General features: G+C 35.6%; 1 protein-coding gene across 3 annotated transcripts in view; it reads left to right on the forward strand.

The window, feature by feature from the left end:
* SYT14 (synaptotagmin 14) overlaps positions 1–22,516 on the forward strand; it is a 244,933-nt gene that overhangs the window by 52,785 nt on the left and 169,632 nt on the right. The window lies entirely within an intron of this gene.

A 22,516-nucleotide genomic window follows, 5' to 3' on the forward strand; every position in this document is an offset into this window, starting at 1 on the left:
TGGGACTAGAAATTGAACACTGTTTTGAATCTGAGATAACCTAAGACCTTCATTTCAGTTATGAAAATTTGCAGTGATAAGTTGGCAGCTTTGCTGTCTTCCTCATTTTAAAGTGAGTGCTTTTGTGTTGTAATGTCTTACCTTTAATTTTGTTTTCTATTCATTTTTGGTAGATTCTCTTTGTCAAGCTAAGAAAGTTTCCCTCCATTCTGAATTTACTGAGTTTTTTTGTTTTTATGTTATAGACGGATGTTGGATTTTCTTAATGAATTTTTTACCCCTATTGAAATGATCTTGTGTTTTCTTTTTTACTTTGTTAGTGGGATGAATAATATCAGTTGATTTTCTAATGTTCCATCATGTTTGCATTTGGGGGATAAATCTAACGTTGTCTTGATATATTTCTCCAAGTCTTCCTGGATTTGGTTTTTGATAATCATTTTTTACATTTACGTTCATGAACATGGAGATCAAGCTATCACTGCAGTAATGCTACAGAACAATCCATTCTAAATCTCTTATAAAAATAAGCATTTATTTTCACATATCTGAAGGTCAGCCGGTTTCTTGCCTTCTTGGAGCTTGCATTCTATTAGGGCAAGAGCAATAATAAACAATTAACAAAATTAATAAATGATTTGGTACTTTTGAAAATAGATATGGAAAGTAGACTAGGGAAAAGGAGAGGAAAGTTTGGTAATGGGTTGCATTTTTCAGTAGGATAGACAAAATAGTTCTCATTAAGAAGGTAACATTGGAGCAAAGACTTGAAGGAGGTGAAAGAATTAGCTGTGTGACAATTTGGGAAAATGCCATCTAAGCAGAGGGAACAGCCAGGCAAAAACAACCTGGCTAATATTTGAGGAACATCATAGTGGCCTGTGTAGCTGGAGTAGAATGAGCTAGTCGGGAAGCGGTAGGAGATGAGATCAGAGGAGTAATAGAGAGCCAGATCAGGTAGGAGATGGGGAACCATGGGGACGTTTTGAGCAGAGGATAGCTAGTTCTGATTTACATTTTGAAGGGCTCAGTCTGGATCCTGTGGTGAGGATAGACTAAGAGGGACAGGATTGGAAGTAGGTAGTCCAGATAAGAGCTCTTGCAGAGCTGGAATGATTTATCAGGTATCACCATAACCTAGGTAAACTGCCCCTAAGGACTATCCATAATATTAGTTCATTTTTAATTTGAAGCATTATAAACATTAAAAAATAGTGTTTTAGAGCCAACACCTATGTAACTACTACCCAGGAAAGAAGTCGAATGCTGCTATTCTCTAGAAGTTCCCATGCACCTTTCCTGATTTTATGTATATATGAAATTAATTTATAGGCATTCTTTATATATTTTAGGTATGAGCCTTTTCCCCCTTATATGTGTTACAAATGTATTATCCCATTCTTTGGTGTGCTTATTCATTTTATGGTATCTACTGATGACTAGAAATTCTAATTTTTAATGTAGTCATTTTCTTCTTTGTAGTTTGCTCTTGCTGTGTCTTGTTAGTAAGAAATCCTTCTTTACCCTGGTAAAGTACAAAGACTTGTCTTCTAATTGTGAAGACAAGTCTTTGTAATTAAAAAAAAAATACAAAGCTTTTCACATTTGGATCTGTAATCCATGTGGAATTGGCTTGTATGTAAATTCATTTCCCCCTATTCCTGGTTTTCCCAGCACAGTATATTGAGAAGATGTTCTCTCTCCACTGGTCTGCAGCCATCTTAGTCATACATCAGAATCCATATATGCATATGTCTATTTCTGGCCTATCTATCCTGTACTATTGGTCTATTGTCAATCCCTATGTCAGTATCACCTCATTTTAATTATTAAACTTTTAAAATAATTCTTGATGTCTGATAGAGCATCACCAGACAGGTTTTTATTCTGTGCTCATCAGGCAACTTTTTAATTACTGTTTCAGCTTTTCAGGTACCCTAATACCAGGATGATGGTTGTCCTGTTATTGTAACAGAGTTTTCTCCAGTGTAAATTTTAAAAGTGGTTCATATATCCTCTCCCATTTGAATGTGGCTATTGTGCAGCAGAATCTGAAAGATGGATTGATCATTTCTATGCCAAAATTTATTTTTATTCCTCATATAGATCTTCTAGGCCCTGATAAAGACAAGTCTTGGACTTCTAAAAGTGACCACAAGACATTAGACAGTGATGAACTCGTCAAAGATAATGCTATTATGGAACGCTGCTTGCTGGCCAATCAGTTGCTAGTAAATGCTTCTTAACTTGCTCCCTTTAATCCATTGCATGATATGCCTTATTGGTGTTAGAATTTGTAAGTAAAATGTGAATATTTTTGAGTGTAGATTATAAATTTTTTATGGAACAGTTATTCCTCATTCCTAAAACAAATGCTTAATGAATGCCTACCATATTCTAGGTCCTGTGCTAGGCATTAGGAAGGGAAGCAGTGATGTATTTTAAAGTCCCTGTCTTTATGGAGCTATCTTTTGGCAGAGGTAGACAAATAAACTGGCAGTTACGATCCATTGTGATAAGTCCTATGAAAGAGGCATGTTCAGGCACCATGGGAACATACATTTAGAGCCTCTTACTCATCCTTAAAGTCCTGTTGGGTTTTCTGGAGAAGTCCACATCTGAGCAGGGTCGTGAAAGGTAAGAGATTTGAATTGGCAAGGTCAAGTGAAGAGAGAAGGGAGACAGAAGGGCGGTTCAACCAAGTATGTGGGAAAAACTGGAGTGAAAAAAAGGGCTGGGGCATATTGGAAACATAACACTTATTATGAATAAGCAACTCTGTCTTAGAAATTATCCTTCCTGATTTATAGGGAGTAATTGGCAATTTATCTTGACAGTTAGTAAAAGCTGTTTCTATTTCAGTGATTTGTAGGAGCTCTGATACCCCTCTTTTAAGTGTAAAAGGCTATTTGCACATAAAACATTCAAAGGAATTACCCCCATCGCCTTGATCTTTTGATATTTTCACTCTAAAAGATCTAGGGGAATGATGTAGTAAACCTCATTAATAATTGACTTAAGCCATCCATTTAACTAAAAGATGGTGATTTGTCCAAACGAATATTCTAATAAGTATCAAAGTTAATTGAAATCTAGTTCTCAGAAAATTTTTTTCCTTTAGGAATTTTTCACTGCTTTGAAACTAAAGGCTAAGTGGAAGAATATGTATGTTTTTATGTGTTGAGAGGAGTAAAAACATAGGAAGTAGTTTTCAAGCAATTTAAAGAGGTTTGGCTGTCACACTCACCAAGACTGAAGGTGAGAGACTTAATAAAAGAGGAAAGAATGTGAGACAGGAGGAGTTGATTCCCCTTCTTTAATGGTCAGAATTGTAATAGACTCTGACCTGACCTTTAGGTCTTTATTTGCACCAGCAAAGACTTTGCCTTCTAACATTTATTAAACATTGCCTGATCTTTACAAATATCACTTTTCTTTGTTAATACTGTTTTCTTAGTTTCATTTACAAGTGCTCTTTTTAAAATAATTTTTCAAAATTTATTTATTTTTATTTATCTATTATTTTTGGCTGTGTTAGGTCATTGTTGCTGTGCACGGGCTTTCTCTAGTTGGGGCGAGCAGGGGCTACTCTTCGTTGCGGTGCACGGGCTTCTCATTGCGCTGGCTTCTCTTGTTGCAGAGCACGGGCTCTAGTTGCGCGGGCTTCAGTAGTTGTAGCACACGGGCTCAGTAGTTGTGGCTCGCAGGCTCTAGAGCACAGGCTCCATAGTTGTGGCTCACGGGCTTAGTTGCTCGGCGGCATGTGGGATCTTCCCGGACCAGGGCTCAAACCCGTGTCCCCTGCGTTGGCAGGCAGATTCTTAACCATTGCAGCACCAGGGAAGTCCCCCATTCATCTATTGATGGACATTTAGATTGTTTCTAACAAATGCTTTTCCTGTTTATTTTCTTCTGCTGTTTTGACTTAGTCCTTGCTGTAACATACTCTCCAAATCCATCCTTTACTCTTCTTTTACAACTTTTCTGAGTTTCTGGATCTACCTTAGCATTTTTATACAATTATATTCAGCATTATAATTATCATCTATCAATACTAATTTATATCCCTGTTTTTGAAAGGTCTCAAAATTCCTTTATGAATATGAACTTTCTAAATATCTTCATCACACTAACTTTAGCCATTTGGGACTTGTTTAAAACAGGATGTTCTTAGCCTTTCTCTCAAGCAAATTGCTAATCTCAATGCTCTAAGTTTTATATTCCTCCAGCCTTTCTTGATAGCCTGTTTTAGTTCTTAATCCTCACAGTTAAATAGTTATTTCTCTAATCAAGTTTTTGAGTATCATTACACATCATTTTCTATATTTTCTAATCTTAGAGTTCTGTATTATGTGGTCTAACTGTTCTGTATATACTAAAACCTTCAACACCTTTTGTCATTTCTTCCACAGTGCAAAGTAATTTCACCTTTGGCATAAGAACTTTTAATAGATATTTAGTGAATTTAATTATTTCTCTGTGAACCTTTTTATTGTTCTCGGTTGTATTTTGAAATTGGAGACCATACTGCGTTAATAAGACTCTGATAGCATAACAGAAGACTTAGTTTTCACTTGTTAGAAACTTTACACTGCTGATTTCTATCTTACTTGTGTTATACCGTTATTTTACATGTTTTCCTAGCACATTTTAAGCCAACATTTTCATTAACCTTTATCAGCGTTTGGCCCCTGGTGGGATAGTAACTTGCCATTATCTGTATTGAACTTTATTTTGTTTTGATGTCTTATTTCTTTAATATATTGAGGTTCCTCATGTATCTTTTCTTTAATGAATTAGCCACCATGCCCGACATAATGTTCCTAGCATCTTCTACAGAATTAATGACCATATTCTCAGTTCCTTCATTCAGGTTATTGGTAAAGGTATTAAGTTACAGTTTTATAGAATGATTCTTTTTAAGCTGATTATGAATCATTGAGTTTTAGATGTCATCTTACATCCTTTTGTGTAGATTCATTCTTTCTTTCTCTATCCATATCCATATCTCAACCCTCAGTCATGGCCACAGCTATTTGCTATTCCCTGACTTTAGTTTGCTGGGCCAGAAAAAGAGAATATTCAGTTAGGGAGGGAGTGACTTATATGGCCTCTTTGACATTAGACCTGGTCACCAATTAGGGCAATTATGATCAACTAGAGAGGTTGGCACAAGGCAAAACTGGCTCTAATATCAGTGCTCGCCTGAGACATAGCCTAAGTGGTATGGCCTGCCATGAAGCCTAGTGACTTACTTGTTGGAGTTTCAGACCTTCATCTAGAATCTAGATCCTGTCTGTAAGTTTGTAGATTAAATTGAAATTTCATTTTAGAGAAAATTGTGAGCTTTTCCCAAGAAAGCTAGACATCGTATGTGTTTTCCTTGTCTACATAACTAGTCATTCTTTCACAGAAAGAAATTAAGTTATCCTGACATATTTCACTGAGACATAAAGATTGTTCATTGGTGTCACATGTCTTTCTAGATAATTGAAACTTGGTATTTTGATAACTTGTACTAATAATTTCTCATGTATCTGCCATGGTTGTCTTTAAAAAATAATAACATTTGGCATTTAACCCACAGACTATATTTCATTTACTTGAATATCAGTTGATATTCATAGAAGAAAGATCACTTGTCAAAGCATGTGAATGGATTGCCAACTTTTATATGCATTCACAAAATCTATAAGTAATTTATATTTTGTTAGATGAGTGTGATATAATGCCATGGATTGGACGTTCTCTGTCATTGGAAATAGAAGCATTAATGGAGCAAGTATAGGAAAAGTATTTAAAAATTAATATCGGTCCTTATATATGTGTTTTACCAGTTTATATATTTGAGACAGCCTGAAAGGTAGGCTCCAAGAAGTACCTTTTTCTTCTAGCCTGTTCAGTTGAGGCACCTAACATGTCAGGTATCACCATTTTTCGCTTGGATTACTGAAATTACAAAATGTCTTTTACTAGTCCACTCCCATCTTTATTTCTACACAGAGTGGACTTATCACTTCCATGCTTAAAATACTTTATAGAGCCCCTGTTGCTTTCAGGATAAAGTTCAAACTCCTCAACAGTCTTTACAAGGTCTTTCATGATTTTGCCCTTGCTTACTATCCAGCTTTATCTCTTGGTACTTTACACTTTTTATTCTATTCTCTTAATATGTCATTATCTCTTTCCTGTGGGCTTTTTTTTTTAATACTATAAATACTATTCTTTCTCTTTGCTTTGTTTCTTCTTTCTTACTCTAGAGTCTTCATATTTCAGTTTAGGAGTCAGTTCCTTCGGGAAGTCTCTATCTCCCAAGCCAAGGTTAGGTGCCCCTGTAGTATTTTATTAAGCCTCTGGGTTCAGGGACCACATTTGTCTTATTCAGGCTTTCATTTCTATTTCTTAGTATTTATTGAATAAATTAAGATACAATTTAGTACTTCTCAGGGATTTACACTGACAGAAAAAAGAACATTTGCCCCCATGGGTACATAAAGATACCCACTAAAAGCATTAAAGTTTCATCATTTTGAATTTTATTTCTTAAATTTCCACAAATTTTATTATTTAGTTTTGTATTTTGTTCATTTAAAATATAAAAACGTTTACTTACTAGCTAAATTATATAATATCTCCCTAAATCTCTAACTAAAATAGACATTACTGAAAGATGTGTCATGGCACACCACCAGATTTTATTCCTCTTAGTTTCATCATTCCATTGCTTCTCTCTTCTCTTTTTGATTGACATATTCTTTCTTCAGCTGTGTGATTAATGCTGATTTTGTTACAGGTGATTTGGTTAACTTACAGAACCATTCTTTATTTTTAAAACATTTTTAATTAGTCCCTATTTTAATATTTAAAAATCGTATTCACAGCCTCTAAGTACCAAGACTCAAACTGCTTCCTATTTGATTCTGCTCCAACACTACCTTGCTTGTTCAGTAATGCTAACTGTAGCTGAAATCAGAGGGGATGTATTAGAGCTGTTTGCAAAGCTCTCAGAGTAATTTTTCTTTAAAATGTCAAATATTTTAGCTTTCATTATATCTGGTATGTTATATCAACAAAAAAGGTAGAAAGGCATAACTTTGCAAATGGAGCTCCACATTTTTATTCAATATGTGTTGGGAATTCAGGTAAATAGTCTTTAAATTTCAAATTGCTGTATTGAAGTAGGAATGCAATATGATGTTGAGCTTTTATCACCACTAAATAAAGTGTGCTGGACCTGTTTAGTGGTAAGAAGAAAACATGATATGCTGTTAAGGTAGATGCACTTTTGATTGCACACATACATATTCAGACACAGTAAATCCATATGCCTTATTTTCAGCAAAGGTTGTGTCTTCCCAAAATGGATCAAGTTTAGTGCTAAAGAAAGATTTTTTTTTAGGGTGAGCAAAGGATGTTTTAATCACTTCAGGAAGAGAAGTAGAGTGATGTCAGCAAGATAACAGATTAGGCGGTCCCAACACTTGTCCCCCCACAAAAACAATGAATAATCAACTAACTACCAATGAAAATAGCTCTAGGACAGCTCTGGAGTATAGTGAAGCAACTGGAGCTATCCAGTGGAACATAAAAACTGAGAATAGTTTCATAGAAAAGTATAAAAAGCATTTTACCTGAATCACTCCATCTCCAAGTCCACTACAGCTTGACACCAAGAAAGATACCATTGGCATGACCTCCCCTCGGGGGGAGAGACAAGCAGCAAGACTCTTCCAGCTATTGCCACTGCCATTGAGGAGCCTAGTGGCCCTCCCCACTGCTGTGGACACCTGCAGCTTTCACCCACTGAGGACCTCCACGATCTTTGTCAAAACTGACCTCAGCTGATGGAGCTGACTGGAATCCACCCCACTGAGTCTCCTTGGAGTACCCACCACTGTGTCTCCTTCACCCCACTGCCCAGGAGTAGAGTTGCTGCAACACCTGTATGGGGGCTAGAGCCACCTTTTTGCTCCTCCCCACTTCCAGGCTGGAGCTACCATATCCTCCCTCCACCTCTCCCCAGCCTGGTGCCACTGTCTTCATGCCTCAGATCCTGGCTCACAGTTTTTTCATACGCACTGGAACACTACCAATTGAGATTTATCCCTGGCATGCAGGGGTGATTTAACATACACAAATCAATCAATTTACTACAACACATTAACAAAATGGAAGGAAAGAACCATGTGATGATCTCAATAAATGCAGAAAAAGCATTTAACAAACACAATATCCATTCATAATTAAAACTCTCAACAAAATTAGTATAGAAGATACTTATTTCAATGTGATAAAGGCCATATATGAAAAGCCCACTTACTATGATAAGTGGGGGGAAAAAAATGAAAACTTTCCTTCTAAGATCTGGTGCAGGGTACAAGGGAAGAATTCCCAATCCACCACTTCTTTTCAACATAGTAGTGGAAGCCCCAGCCATAGCAGTTAGATAAGAAAAAGAAATAAAAGGCATTCAAATTTGAAAGGAAGAAGTAAAATTATGTTTGTAGATGACATTGTCATGTTCATATACATAGAAAACCCTAAAGACAATCCTATTCACAATAGCAACTAAAATAATTAAAAACTTAGGAATAAAAGCCAAAGAGATGAAACACTGTACACTGAAAACAGAACATTGATGATGGAAATTGGAGAAGACACAGATAAATGGAAAGATGTCTTGTGTTCATGAATTAGAAAAATTAATATTGTTAAAATGCCCACGTTACCCAAAGTGAACTATAGGTTCAGTGCAATCCTTATCATGATCCCAATGGCATTCTTTACAGAAATAGAAAAAAAAAACAGTCCTAAACTTTGTATGGAATCACAAAAAAAAACCTCAAATAGCTAAAGCAATTTTGAGTTAGAAGAACAAAGCTGGAAACATCACACTTCCTGATTTCAAAATACATTACAAAGCTACAGTAATCAAAAAACTATGGTACTAGCATAAAATAAGACATATAGACCGGTGGAAAGAACAGAGAACCCAGAAATAAATTCATGCATCTACAATTCTTCCACGAGGGTGCTGAGATCACACAGAGGTGGAGGATAATCTCTTCAGTACTGGTGTTAGGAAAACTGGATATCCATATGCAGAAGAATGAAATTAGGTTCTTATCTCACACCATATGCAAAAATCAACTTAATGGATTAAACACTTAAATGTAGGACTTGAAACGATAAAACTACTAGAAGAAAACATAGGGAAAAAGCTTCTTGACATTGGTCTGGGAAAGGATTTTTTGGATATGACACCAAAAGCACAAGCAGTGAAAACAAAAGTAGACCAGTGGGATTGCATCACATTTAAAAACTTCTGCATGGCAAGGAAACCATCAACAAAGTGAAAAGGCTTCCTATGGAGTGGGAGAAAATATTTGCAAACCATGTATCTGATAAAGAGTTAGTAACTAATATAATACTGTAGATCAACTATAGTTCAATTAAAAAATAAAATGAAATATATAAGGTACTTATACAACTCAATAGCAAAAAAATAAATAAATAACAAACAAGGACAAACAAAAGAAAACAAAGCAAATAACCTGCTTCAAAAATGTTCAAAAGAAAACATACAAATGGCCAACAGGTATATATGTAAAGATGCTCAACGTCATTAATGCAAATGAAAATAACAAGATATCAGTTCACACATATTAGAATGACCTTTATCAGAAAGACAAAAGATAACAAGTATTGAAGAGGATATGGAGAAAAGGGAACCCTTGCACACTGTTGGTGGGAATGTAAATTGGTACCAACATTACGGAAGAGTGAAAGTTCCTCAAAAAGTAAAAATACAACTACCATATGATCCACCATTTCTGGGTATATATACAAAGCAAGTGAAACCAAAATCTCTAAGAGGCATCTGCACTTCCATGTTCATTTCAGCCATTATTTACAACAGCCAAGATATAGAAACAACCTAAATGTCCATCAATGGATGAATGGATAAATAAAATGTGTATATGTACAATGAGATATTTTTCACCCTTAACAAAGAAAGAAATCTTGCCATTTGTGACAATACGGATGAACCTGGAGGACATTATTATGCTAAGTAAAATAAGCCAGATGCAGAAGGACATATACTGCATGACCTCACTTAAATGTGCAGTCTAAAACACTTAAACTCATAGAGTAGAATGGTGGTTGCCAGGGCTGGGGGGAGGAGGAAATGGGAAGATGTTGGTGGAGGGGAGTACAAAGTTTCATTTATACAAGATGAATCAGTTCTGGAGATCTAATGTACAACAACGTGACTAAAATTAATGATGCTGTATTGTATACCTGACATTTGCTAAGAGAATAATTCATAAGTGCTCTCACTACACATACCCACAAAAATGATAACTATGTGAGATGATGGATATATTAATTAGCTTGATCCTGGTGATTATTTCACAATTCTACCTTAAATATATACAGTTTTCTGTTGTCAACTATGCCTCAGTAAAGTTGGAAAAGATATATAAAGCCAAAAAAATTTTTAAAGAAGAGAACTAGTTGACATAATATTAAAATATAGGAGGAAGGTCTTAGGTTTGAAAGAAACTTGTTTGCATTTATCAGAATTTAATGGTTCAGAATTAAAGTCTGAAATAAGCATATCTGAAACTGTTTGACATCACAAATTGGCTTTAACTAGAAGATTCTCCTGCAGTTGGTGTTGAATTTTCAAAATCTTACTAATGAGGATCTTACTGAAAGGGATGGGCAAATAATCATTGGAAAAGTAAAGTAGAGGAAGAAGTGGCCTCATCTTTTGTCCATACCATTTGACATTCAGATAATTTTGGAGAAATTCATATACATTGAACAGACAAAAAATTTGAAGCAGAGAACCCTAATTTGTTGTTTAAAAGAATGACTATGCTGTGCTATTGGGTGATTCACCAGGAAAAAAGTTTTCCTTAGTCTAAACTTCATTGGAATTATAATTCCGAAGCCTCAATCAAGACTGCCCTTGAAGACAAATCTCTCCCAGAGACAGAGCTTTATTAATTATTAATTAATAAGTATTTGCTTTAAATATATTATCATAAGTGTAGTAAGTATATTATTATCAAGTCTAAGTCTTAAGTGTAAGGTTTAAATATATATTTGGTGTTTCATACTTAATGTTTGAGGGTTTTTTTTCAAAGTTTTTCAAGATTTAGTATTTTCTGCTGCTGTTACGGTATTTGAATGAAATTTCAATTTACTACATGTTACTTATAGGAAACAAAGGTTTAATTTATTGATGGTTTGACGTTTGAAACAAGTTGGGTAGCATCTATTTTATCAACCTTGTCAGGTAACTGTCTCCCAGGGGAGACAGACAGACACTGACTAAGACTAAGATCTTAGTCAGTGTCCCACATCACTGCCATCTGTGCCTCCTCCCCCACCTCCATTGTCCCTTTAAATTACTCAGCAGTGAATTATATCACTTACGAGTAAACATTTTTTTTACTGATTGTTTTTTAATAAAATCTAGTATTATACGGATAGATATGTATTATTCCTTTCTTTGATTTATGTGTCATTCTTCCAGTTTTGCATCATTTATATTATAATATAAAAATTTCACGTAAGTTTTCATTTGTGGAAGTAACTGAGATGTTACAAAAGGAAATTTAAACAAAACATATCAAATTAATCTTTTATATTCCCACATTGTTTCTTGGAATCTCTGATAAATTCTCTATTTTATGTCCAAACCAGAGCAAAATAAATTGTGGATTTTTTCTGATTAAAATATGTGAAAAATATTTAGGCCTTATTAAATAGGAAGCAAGTATTTCTTTTAAAACGAAAGTTGACTTCTTTTGTAGTTCCCATTTTGTTCAAGAGATAGAATTGCATCTATTAAATGAATTATTAAAGTCTCCATGACTTTAGAGGACTAGTGTTTCCTGCCCAGTAGAACAAATCAGCAATACAGACCTTACAATGCAAATTGTAAGTTGTTTCTTTTTATCCTTCTTTTTTAAAGAATTATAAGAATCATAGGTACTCCTTGTTTAATTTTGCATTTAAAATATAATGGATAAAATAGTTTTGTAATATTTATTTTGTAATTTATAGTTAATTTGTTTTGACACAAATTTTATTTAGAGAAGAATATTATTATATAAATAAGTTTATATTGAAAATATGTTGGCTTAATAAATAAATACCTTCCTTATAATTATATTTCTGTATATCTTTGTGTTTTTCTCATTAACTTTACATAGAAAATGTTCTTTTGTGACAACAGAAAGTAGAATTTAAGTAAATTCTACAATACTTTCAAAGTCAAAATAGATTTGATATTGCTTTTATTTTATAAGATTGTAATATTTTTGTTTCCATGACCATTTTATCAATAGAAATTAAAATGAATTTTACTATTATTATTGAAGCTTGAATTTTGACAAAAAGTGGTATTTTTTAGTTTATCTTTTATAAATATATATATTCATTTCTAAGTATATAGTACAGATAACTACTAAAGCCATTTCCATCTACATAGCATAAATAATTATTAATCTTGGACAAGCTAAACTGTATTTTCTGGTGAAATGTATCTTGTATGCTTCTTGACTTTTCAGTGTAGTCTTCAGATACTTCATATAGAGAATCATATAGTTCACAGACACTTTCCTTGTTTTTATTGAGCATTACTAATACATATCAAGCTTATTGTTCTATAGAATACTTTTTGTTTTTAAATTTTTATTTATTTTATTAGCTTTTCAAACATGGTGTATAATAATAAGTATATAGTATTTATTTTGGCTTCTAAGCCGAGTTCTAAAGTTAATTTTAGAATATTTTGAAAAGTATCTTGAATAGAAAATACTATGATTCCAGTTTTATGATTTACATATTTATTTTGAGAAAGCTGAAATCAGTTGCTGTATTTCAATGTATATAAAAAGCTAAACCATGAAATGTTTTCTCATAATATATGTACTAAGCTATATTATTTGATCGCATGGCTTTCCCTTGTTTTTTATACTGCAGGTTGACATATAAGAAAGCAGTAGTGTTACTTGCTGTTTAAGACCATGGACTCTGGAGTCAAAATGTCAGGGTTTAAATCCAGGTTCTACCATTTCCTAGATTTGTGACTTTGGACAAATGTATTACTCTTTGGGCCTCAGTTTACTCATCTAAAGACTAAGATAATATATAGTATTTACCTATCACAGAATTGTTTTGAGCATTACATTTTAAAATGAAAGAGATTATAATAGTGCCTGGCAAAGAGGAAGCAGTAAGGATTAGTGTTTAACATTTTGGGAGCAGGAATCGGTGTGCCTGTATTCATATCAAGATTTTGTCACTGAATAATAATTTTAAGATCTGGAAAATTCTACTTATTCTTATTGAGCCTCAGTACCGATATCTGAAAAATTAGGTTGTAGTGAGGATTCAGTTAGATAATGCTCGTAGTGCACTTTCTAAAACAGCCCTTAGCAAATATTAGGCACTCTTTAAATGTTTGATATTGTTAATTTTGTTATTTGTTGGTCTTGGTTTTATTGTTTACATTAAAGTTTTAAAAATTTGGATATGAGAAAACAATACATCAGTGAATTTTGACTTATTAACTAACTCTAAATTTGATTCAGCAAATTTATTTCTTCAAATCTGTAATATTAAGCTAAACAGTTTAAGTGTGCGCTGTTAGAGATTTTGGAGGTTCTCCTTAAGAGGTAATGTACATTTTTAAATAGCATTTACTTGCTTGCAGTGGATGATCTAGAATGTTTGAAAAGAGTAGATTTATCTATAGATAAATTAATCATAATCTTAGAAATATGTCGAATGGCTTTATAAGCAGATTTACAGTATAAATAAGAGTTTGGAGTAAATTCCATCTTATACTGAATGAAAATATATTTTATATTTGTGAGATCTGAGTTAGTGTAATTTTATTTAAGTCTTTTGATGGTGTATAGCATTCATATCTTTAGGGTAATTTCGGTGTATTTTTCTATTGTAGTTTTATGGACAGGTGGGGTTTATCAAATGTTTTTATACCTAGAACTGTTACTGATCAATTTCTGGTATTATCTCATTTGAAATCATAAATGCTATTTCAATCCTGAGATAAGGATGAAAAATAAAAGTCTGAAGCTTTTTAATATTTTCTATTAGAAAACTATTTCTTTTCTACAATTATATTACTGTTTTAATATTTTAAATGCAAAATGTTTTCAATGAAATGTAGGTAATGGGCATTTAGTCAAGCAATGGATAAAAAAGGAGTTGTATAGTATATTTGCCTTGTAAGTATAAGGCATCTTTCACCTTTTCTTAGTGAGAAAAGATTCTTTTTGTAGTTTGTTCAAATTTCACAGTATATATTTATCTAAAAACTTGTAAAGTAAGAGATTTACCATTAAAGCCTAGTACCTATCATCTGCCAGTTTGGTTTGTATTTAGTCAGTGATGTCTTTGACATGCAATTGGATGAGCAAAGGGGAAAACTCCCAACTCTTTTATAATGAACCTGACCTTCATCAGAGCATTATCCGCATGTTTCCCTCTGTTTACTAGGCATCCACAGTGAAGTAGTCCACTGACATTGCTAATATAACATGTCAAAACCTAACCTCGGTACCTGCTTCTCTCCTACTGCTCTCTTAGCTCCCATGCCCTAAACCACCCGCCTTTCCTCTTGTATTTTTTTCATTTTGGTAAATGCTGTTACTAATTCACCCATTCACTCAAGCCAGAAACTTTAGAATTATTTTCAACTTCTCTTTATCCTCATCTTCTACATTAATTGACTGGGTTATTATCAATTTTCCCTGAACAAAGTCACCCCTCTTCTCTGCCACCACTGCTACTGCTTAGTCTTCATATTTTGCCACCATTCACTCCCTGCTATTTTCCAGGTTTTCTATTGTTTTAAGCAATATCGTTCTACAAGTACAAAATATGTAGGATGGTATTCAAGGTTCTTTGACAGTTTGGACCTTGCTTTCATTTCCAGTCATAGCCGTTCTGGTATATTCTTGGTCTTTCCTGAACACACATTCATTCGTGCATTTACAAATATTTGTATAATGTCAGCTGGTGGTGCTAGGTGCTTGGAGGATACAGAGGTAAATAAGACAGCCAAGAATGTTGCCCATTAGTGCTGATAGAATGCCATGCACACTGTCTCTCGTTTTGGATCATGCTCTTTCATCTGCCCTTTACACTTTAATAGAGTTTCTGGTAATCTTTCATACCCTACCCAAGTGTCTTCTCTTTTCTGAAGTGTTACAAACTTTGCCAGGTAGTATTCCTTCTTGTGTTTCAGTAGTACTTTATATTCTATACTTCTATTATAGTGCTTGCTATATTATTCTTGTTTATAGTTGACCTTTCTCCCTAGGTTAAATTTAAAAGTGGGAGGGGAGGAGAGAAATGAAGGAGGAATACAGAAATAAGGATTAAGGCAAGGCATAGGAAGAGACAAGAAGGGAAGGAGAGAAGGAAAACAGGAGAAGCAGTATGAGCAGTAAAGACACAGACTCTGAGCGTGGCCTGTGCTTTTCATGTGTCGCCTCAGGGAGCGCTTGCCTCATCAGGAAGCTCAGGGTGAAAGCACAGCTGCCAAAGCAGGAGTGAGAGTGACTTGACATTGGGAGGGAGACCCCAAAGAGGCTGCAGCCACAGGAGGCTGGAGTCCTGGCTGCTGTCGGCCTTCCCCGAGGGCTTCGACCGGGCCCCTCAGGCTGCGCACCGGCTGAGCGCCGCCCGCCTCATTTACCCCGTCCTGCTTCATGTCACTGACCCAGTCGCCCTGTTGCCAGAATGAGCTGAGGTCTGAAAGTTGATCAGCAGGACCAGGCATAACATGGGCCTCTTCTCTTGCGGTTTCACTTGCCAATGACCACTATCTTGATAATTCCATGTAGCCGACAGGGTGTTGGTCCTCCCACGTGGTGTCAGGCCTGAGCCTCTGAGGTGGGAGAGCCAAGTTCAGGACATTGGACCACCAGAGACCTCCCAGCCCCACATAAAATCAATTAGTGAGAGATCTCCCAGAGATCTCTGTCTCAGTGCTAAGACTCAGCTACACCCAACGGCCAGCAGGCTCCAGTGCTGGACACCCCATGACACACAACTAGCAAGACAGGAACACAACCCCACCCATTAGCAGAGAGGCTGCCTAAGATCATACTAAGTTCACAGGTATCCCAAAACACACCACCAGATGCGGCCCTGCCCACGCCAAAGACAAGATCCAGCCTGACACACCAGAACACAGGCCACCAGGAAACCTACACAAGCCACTGAACCAACCTCACCCACTTAGGGCAGACACCAAAAACAACGGGAACTATGAAACTGCAGCATGCACAAAGGAGACTCCAAACACAGTAAGTTAAACAAAATGAGAAGGCAAAGAAATATGCAGCAGATGAAGGAGCAAGGTAAAAACCCACCAGACCAAACAAATGAAGAGGAAATAAGCAGTCTACCTGAAAAAGAATTCAGAGTAATGATAGTAAAGATGATCCAAAATCTTGGAAATAGAATGGAGGAAATAGGAGAAATGTTTAACAAGGACCTAGAAGAACTAAAGAGCAAACAACCAACGATGAGCAGCACAATAAATGAAGTTAAAAATTCTCTAGAAGGAATCAATAGCGGAATAACTGAGGCAGAAGAATGGATAAGTGACCTGGAAGATAAAATGGTGGAAATAACTACCACAGAGCAGAATATAGAAAAAAGAATGAAAAGAATTGAGGACAGTCTTAGAGACCTCTGGGAAAACATTATACGCACCAACATTCGAATTATAGGGGTGCCAGAAGAAGAAGAGAAAAAGAAAGGGTCTGAGAAAATATTTGAAGAGATTATAGTTGAAAACTTCCCTAACATGGGAGAGGAACAAGTCAGTCAAATCCAGGAAGTGCAGAGAGTCACATACAGGATAAACCCAAGGAGAAAAACACCAAGACACATATTAATCAACCTATCAAATATTAAATACAAAGAAAAAATACTAAAATCAGCAAAGGAAAAGCAACAAATAACATACAAGGGAATCCCCATAAGGTTAACAGCTGATCTTTCAGCAGAAACTCTGCAAGCCAGAAGGGAGGGGCAGCACGTATTTAAAGTGATGAAAGGGAAAAACCTACAACCAAGATTACTCTACCCAGCAAGGATCTCATTCAGATTCAACGGAGAAATTAAAAGCTTTACAGACAAGCAAAAGCTAAGAGTTCAGCACCACCAAACCAGCATTACAACAAATGCTAGAGGAATTTCTGTAGTCAAGAAACACAAGAGAAGGAAAAGACCTACAATAACAAACCCAAAACAATTAAGAAAATGGTAATAGGAACATACATATCAATAATTACCATAAACGTAAATGAATTAAATGCTCTAACCAAAAGATATAGACTGGCCAAATGGATACAAAAGCAAGACCTGTATATATGCTGTCTACAAGAGACCCACTTCAGACCTAGGGACACATACAGACTGAAAGTGAAGGGATGGAAAAAGATGTTCCTTGCAAATGGCAATCAAAAGAAAGCTGGAGTAGCAATTCTCATATCAGATAAAATAGACTTTAAAATAGACTATTACAAGTACAAAGAAGGACACTGCATAATGATCAAGGGATCATTCCCAGAAGAAGATACAACAATTGTAAATATTTAGGCACCCAACATAGGAGCACCTCAATTAGGCAAATGCTAACAGCCATAAAAGGGGAAATCGACAGTAACACAATCGTAGTAGGGGACTTTAACACCCCACTTTCATTAATGGCCAGACATTCCAAAACTTTAACACCCCACTTTTACCAATGGCCAGATCATCCAAAATGAAAATAAATAAGGAAACGCAAGCTTTAAATGACACATTAGACAAGATGGACTTAATTGATATTTATAGGACATTCCATCCAAAAACAACAGAATATACTTGCTTCTCAAATGTTCATGGAACATTCTCCAGGATAGATCATATCTTGGGTGACAAATCAAGCCTTGGTAAATTTAAGAAAATTGAAATCATATCAAGCATCTTTTCTGACCACAACACTATGAGACTAGATATCAATTACAGGAAAAAATCTGTAAAAAATACAAACACATGGAGGCTAAACAATATGGTGCTAAATAACCAAGAGATCACTGAAGAAATCAAAGAGGAAATCAAAAAATACCTAGAAACAAATGACAATGAAAGCACAACGACCCAAAACCTGTGGGATGCAGCAAAAGCAGTTCTAAGAGGGAAGTTTATAGCAATACAATCCTACCTTAAGAAACAGGAAACATCTCAAATAAACAACCTAACCTTACACCTAAAGTAGTTAGAGAAAGAAGAATAAAAATACCCAAAAGTTAGCAGAAGGAAAGAAATCATAAAGATCAGAAAAAAATGAAAAGAAATGAAGGAAATGATAGCAAAGATCAATAAAACTAAAAGCTGGTTCTTTGAGAAGATAAACAAAATTGATAAACTTTTAGCCACACTCATCAAGAAAAAAAGGGAGAAGACTCAGATCAATAGAATTAGAAATGAAAAAGGAGAAGTAGCAACTGACACTGCAGAAATACAAAGAATCATGAGAGATTAGTACAAGTAACTATATGCCAATAAAATGGACAACCTGGAAGAAATGGACAAGTTCTTAGAAAAGCACAACCTTCCGAGACTGAACCAGGAAGAAGTAGAAAATATGAACAGACCAATCACAAGCACTAAAATTGAATCTGTGATTAAAAATCTTCCAACAAATAAAAGCTCAGGGCCAGATGGCTTCACAGGTGAATTCTATCAAACAGAGAAGAGCTAACATCTATCCTTCTCAAACTCTTCCAAATAGGTAGGAACACTCCTAAACTCATTTGTCGAGGCCACCATCACTCTGATAACAAAACCAGAAAAAGATGTCACAAAAAACGAAAACTACAGGCCAATATCATTGATGAACATAGATGCAAAAATCTTCAACAAAATACTAGCAAACAGATTCCAACAGTACATTAAAAGGATCATACCCCATGATCAAGTGGGGTTTATCCCCGGAATGTAAGGATTCTTCAATATACACAAATCAATCAATGTGATACACCATATTAACAAACTGAAGGATAAAAACCATATGATCATCTCAGTAGACGCAGAAAAGGCTTTCGACAAAATTCAACACCCATTTATGATAAAAACTCTCCAGAAAGTAGGTAGAGAGGGAACCTACTTCAACATAATAAAGGCCACATATGACAAACCCACAGCAAATATCATTCTCAATGGTGAAAAACTGAAAGCATTTCCTCTATGATCAGGAACAAGGCAAGGATGTCCACTCTTGCCACTCTTATTCAACAGTTTTGAAAGTTTTAGCCACAGCAATCAGAGAAGAAAAAGAAATAAAAGGAATCCAAATTGGAAAAGAACAAGCAAAGCTGTCACTGTTTGCAGATAACATGCCACTATACAGAGAATCCTAAAGATGCTACAAGAAAACTACTACAGCCAATCAGTGAATTTGGTAAAGTAGCAGGATACAAAATTAATGCACAGAAATCTCTTTCATTCCTATACACTAATGATGAAAAATCTGAAAGAGAAATTAAGGAAACATTCCCACTTACCACTGCAACAGAAAGAATAAAATACCTAGGATTAAACCTACCTAAGGAGACAAAAGACCTGTCTGCTGAAAACTATAAGACACTGATGAAAGAAATTAAAGACGATACAAACAGATGGAGAGATATACCGTGTTCTTGGATTGGAAGAATCAATGTTGTGAAAATGACTATACTACTCAAAGCAATCTACAGATTCAGTGCAATCCCTATCAAACTACCAATGGCATTTTTCACAGAAGTAGAACAAAAAGTTCACAATTTGTACGGAAACACAAAAGACCCCGAATAGCCAAAGCAATCTTGAGAACGAAAAACAGAGCTGGAGGAATCAGGCTCCCTGACTTAGACTATACTACAAAGCTACGGCAATCAAGATAGTATGGTACTGGCACAAAAACAGAAATATAGATCAATGGAACAGGATAGAGAACCCAGAGATAAACCCACGCACATATGGTCACCTTATCTCTGATAAAGGAGGCAAGATTTTACAGTGGAGAAAAGACAGCCTCTTCAATAAGTGGTGCTGGGAAAATTGGACAGCTACATGTAAAAGAATGAAATTAGAACACTGCCTAACACCATACACAAAAATAAACTCAAAGTGGATTAAAGATCTAAATGTAAGTTCAGATACTATAAAACTCTTAGAGGAAAACATAGGTAGAACACTCTGTGATGTAAATCACAGCAAAATCCTTTTGGACCCACCTCCTAGAGAAATGGAAATAAAAACAAAAATAAACATATGGGACCTAATGAAATTTAAAAGCTTTTGCACAGCAAAGGAAACCATAAACAAGACGAAAAGACAACCCTCAGAATGGGAGAAAATATTTGCCAACAAAGCAACTGACAAAGGATTAATCTCCAAAATGAAGAAGCAGCTCAATATGAAAAAAACAAACAAACCAATCCAAAAACGGACAGAAGACCTAGAAAGACATTTCTCCAAAGAAGATATACAGATTGCCAACAAACACATGAAAGGATCCTCAACATCACTGATCATTAGAGAAATGCAAATCAAAACTACAATGAAGTATCAACTCACACTGGTCAGAATGGCCAGCATCAAAAAATCTACAAATAATAAATGCTGGAGAGGGTGTGGAGAAAAGGGAACCCTCTTGCACTGTTGGTGGGAATGTAAATTGATACAGCCACTGTAGAGAACAGTATGGAGGTTACTTGAAAACTAAAAATAGAACTACCATATGAGCCAGCAATCCCACTGCTGGGCATATAACCCTGATGAAACCATAATTCAAAAAGAGACGTGTACCACAATGTTCATTGCAGCACTATTTACAACAGCCAGGACATGGAAGCAACCTAAGTGTTCATTGACAGATGAATGGATAAAGAAGATGTGGCACATATATACAATGGAATATTACTCAGCCATAAAAGGAAACGAAATTGAGTTACTTGTAGTGAGGTGGATGGACCTAGAGTCTGTCATGCAGAGTGAAGTAAATCAGAATAAGAAAAACAAATACCATAGGCTAACACATATATATGGAATCTAAAAAAAAATGGTTCTGAACAACCTAGTGGTAGAATAGGAATAAAGATGCAGATGTAGAGAATGGACTTGAGAACGTGGGGAGGGGGAAGGGTAAGCTGGGAAGAAGTGAGAGAGTAGCACTGACATATATACGCTACCAAATGTAAAATAGATAGCTAGTGGGAAGCAGCCGCATAGCACAGGGAGATCAGGTCGGTGCTTTGTGACCACCTAGAAGGGTGGGATAGGGAGGGTGGGAGGGAGATGCAAGAGGAAGGGAATGTGGGGATATATGTATACATATAGCTGATTCACTTTGTTGTATAGCAGAAACTAATGCAACAATGTAAAGCAATTATACATGGCTAATGTCTGGGCATAACTTCTTATTTTTGGTAGCAGGATCTGGTCCTCAACACCAGCCTCATATTCAGGTAGCACTCTTACCATTCCTGCCACCTTCTCCCTCACCCTCATTGCCCCTCCCTTACAATATCATTCTCTGCTCCATCCTCTGTGACAATATTACTGAGCCAGCTTTGAATAGGCTGTAATGTCATATCAGTTCTACACCTGGATGCCTGGCTTTCACAAATAACGAAAAGATAGGAGATTAAAGCACTCATCATTGACTGGTGGGTGACTTCATTCTTAACAAATGAGTTAGATGCTAATTGTCATGGCTCTTCTGATTGAAAGAAAAATCTTGAAGAAGATGACATTTTAGTTGCTGCTTGAGCAGTGGGGGAAGAAAGAATAGGGGATATTTGAGGCTTAAGATTCATTCTCAACTAATAGTTGAGTATTATATGGAAGGCATTGGTGATAGAAAAATTTAGTTCCTGTTTAACTCCAAATGACTGGCGTAGAGAGATAATGCAAAAGTTGAAAGAAAAGAGATTGCTGAGGATTGGAGAAGTTGGAGAAGGTTTTGTCTGTTCTCACTCTACCAGATCTCCCTGGATGATTTTATGTATTCTCTTGAGATCAGATTCTCTTGAGAACCTGGTAGTTCATCATAACAAAGTTTCATGGAGTTTCTGGAATATATCATAATCTCCTGTCTCTATATGCACATGCTGTTTATTCTGCCTGGAATAGTGTTAAGTTGGCTAATTCTTAAAATGTAATCACAGCAGCCATTACTTTCAGAAAAGCTTACTTGATCCTTCAACACTGGGTTAAGTATTTCTATAGTTCTCATAGTCCTTGTTCTTCCCCAGTCATAACCTTTATTGCACCATGTTGTAACTGCCTTCACTAGACTGTTCAAGGAAGACAGGAAATGGGTATGGGATCATGCCTGGTATATGGCTGCTGCTCCAAAAATATTTGTTGGTTGAATGAATGAGTGGGATTTGGTAGAGAGGACACTTGGTCACTCCAGGCAAGG

The sequence above is a fragment of the Delphinapterus leucas genome, chromosome 1 (assembly GCF_059928025.1).
Source record: "Delphinapterus leucas isolate spDelLeu-1000000601 "Yukka" chromosome 1, BTC_Dleu_Yukka2, whole genome shotgun sequence".
NCBI lineage: Eukaryota > Metazoa > Chordata > Mammalia > Artiodactyla > Monodontidae > Delphinapterus > Delphinapterus leucas.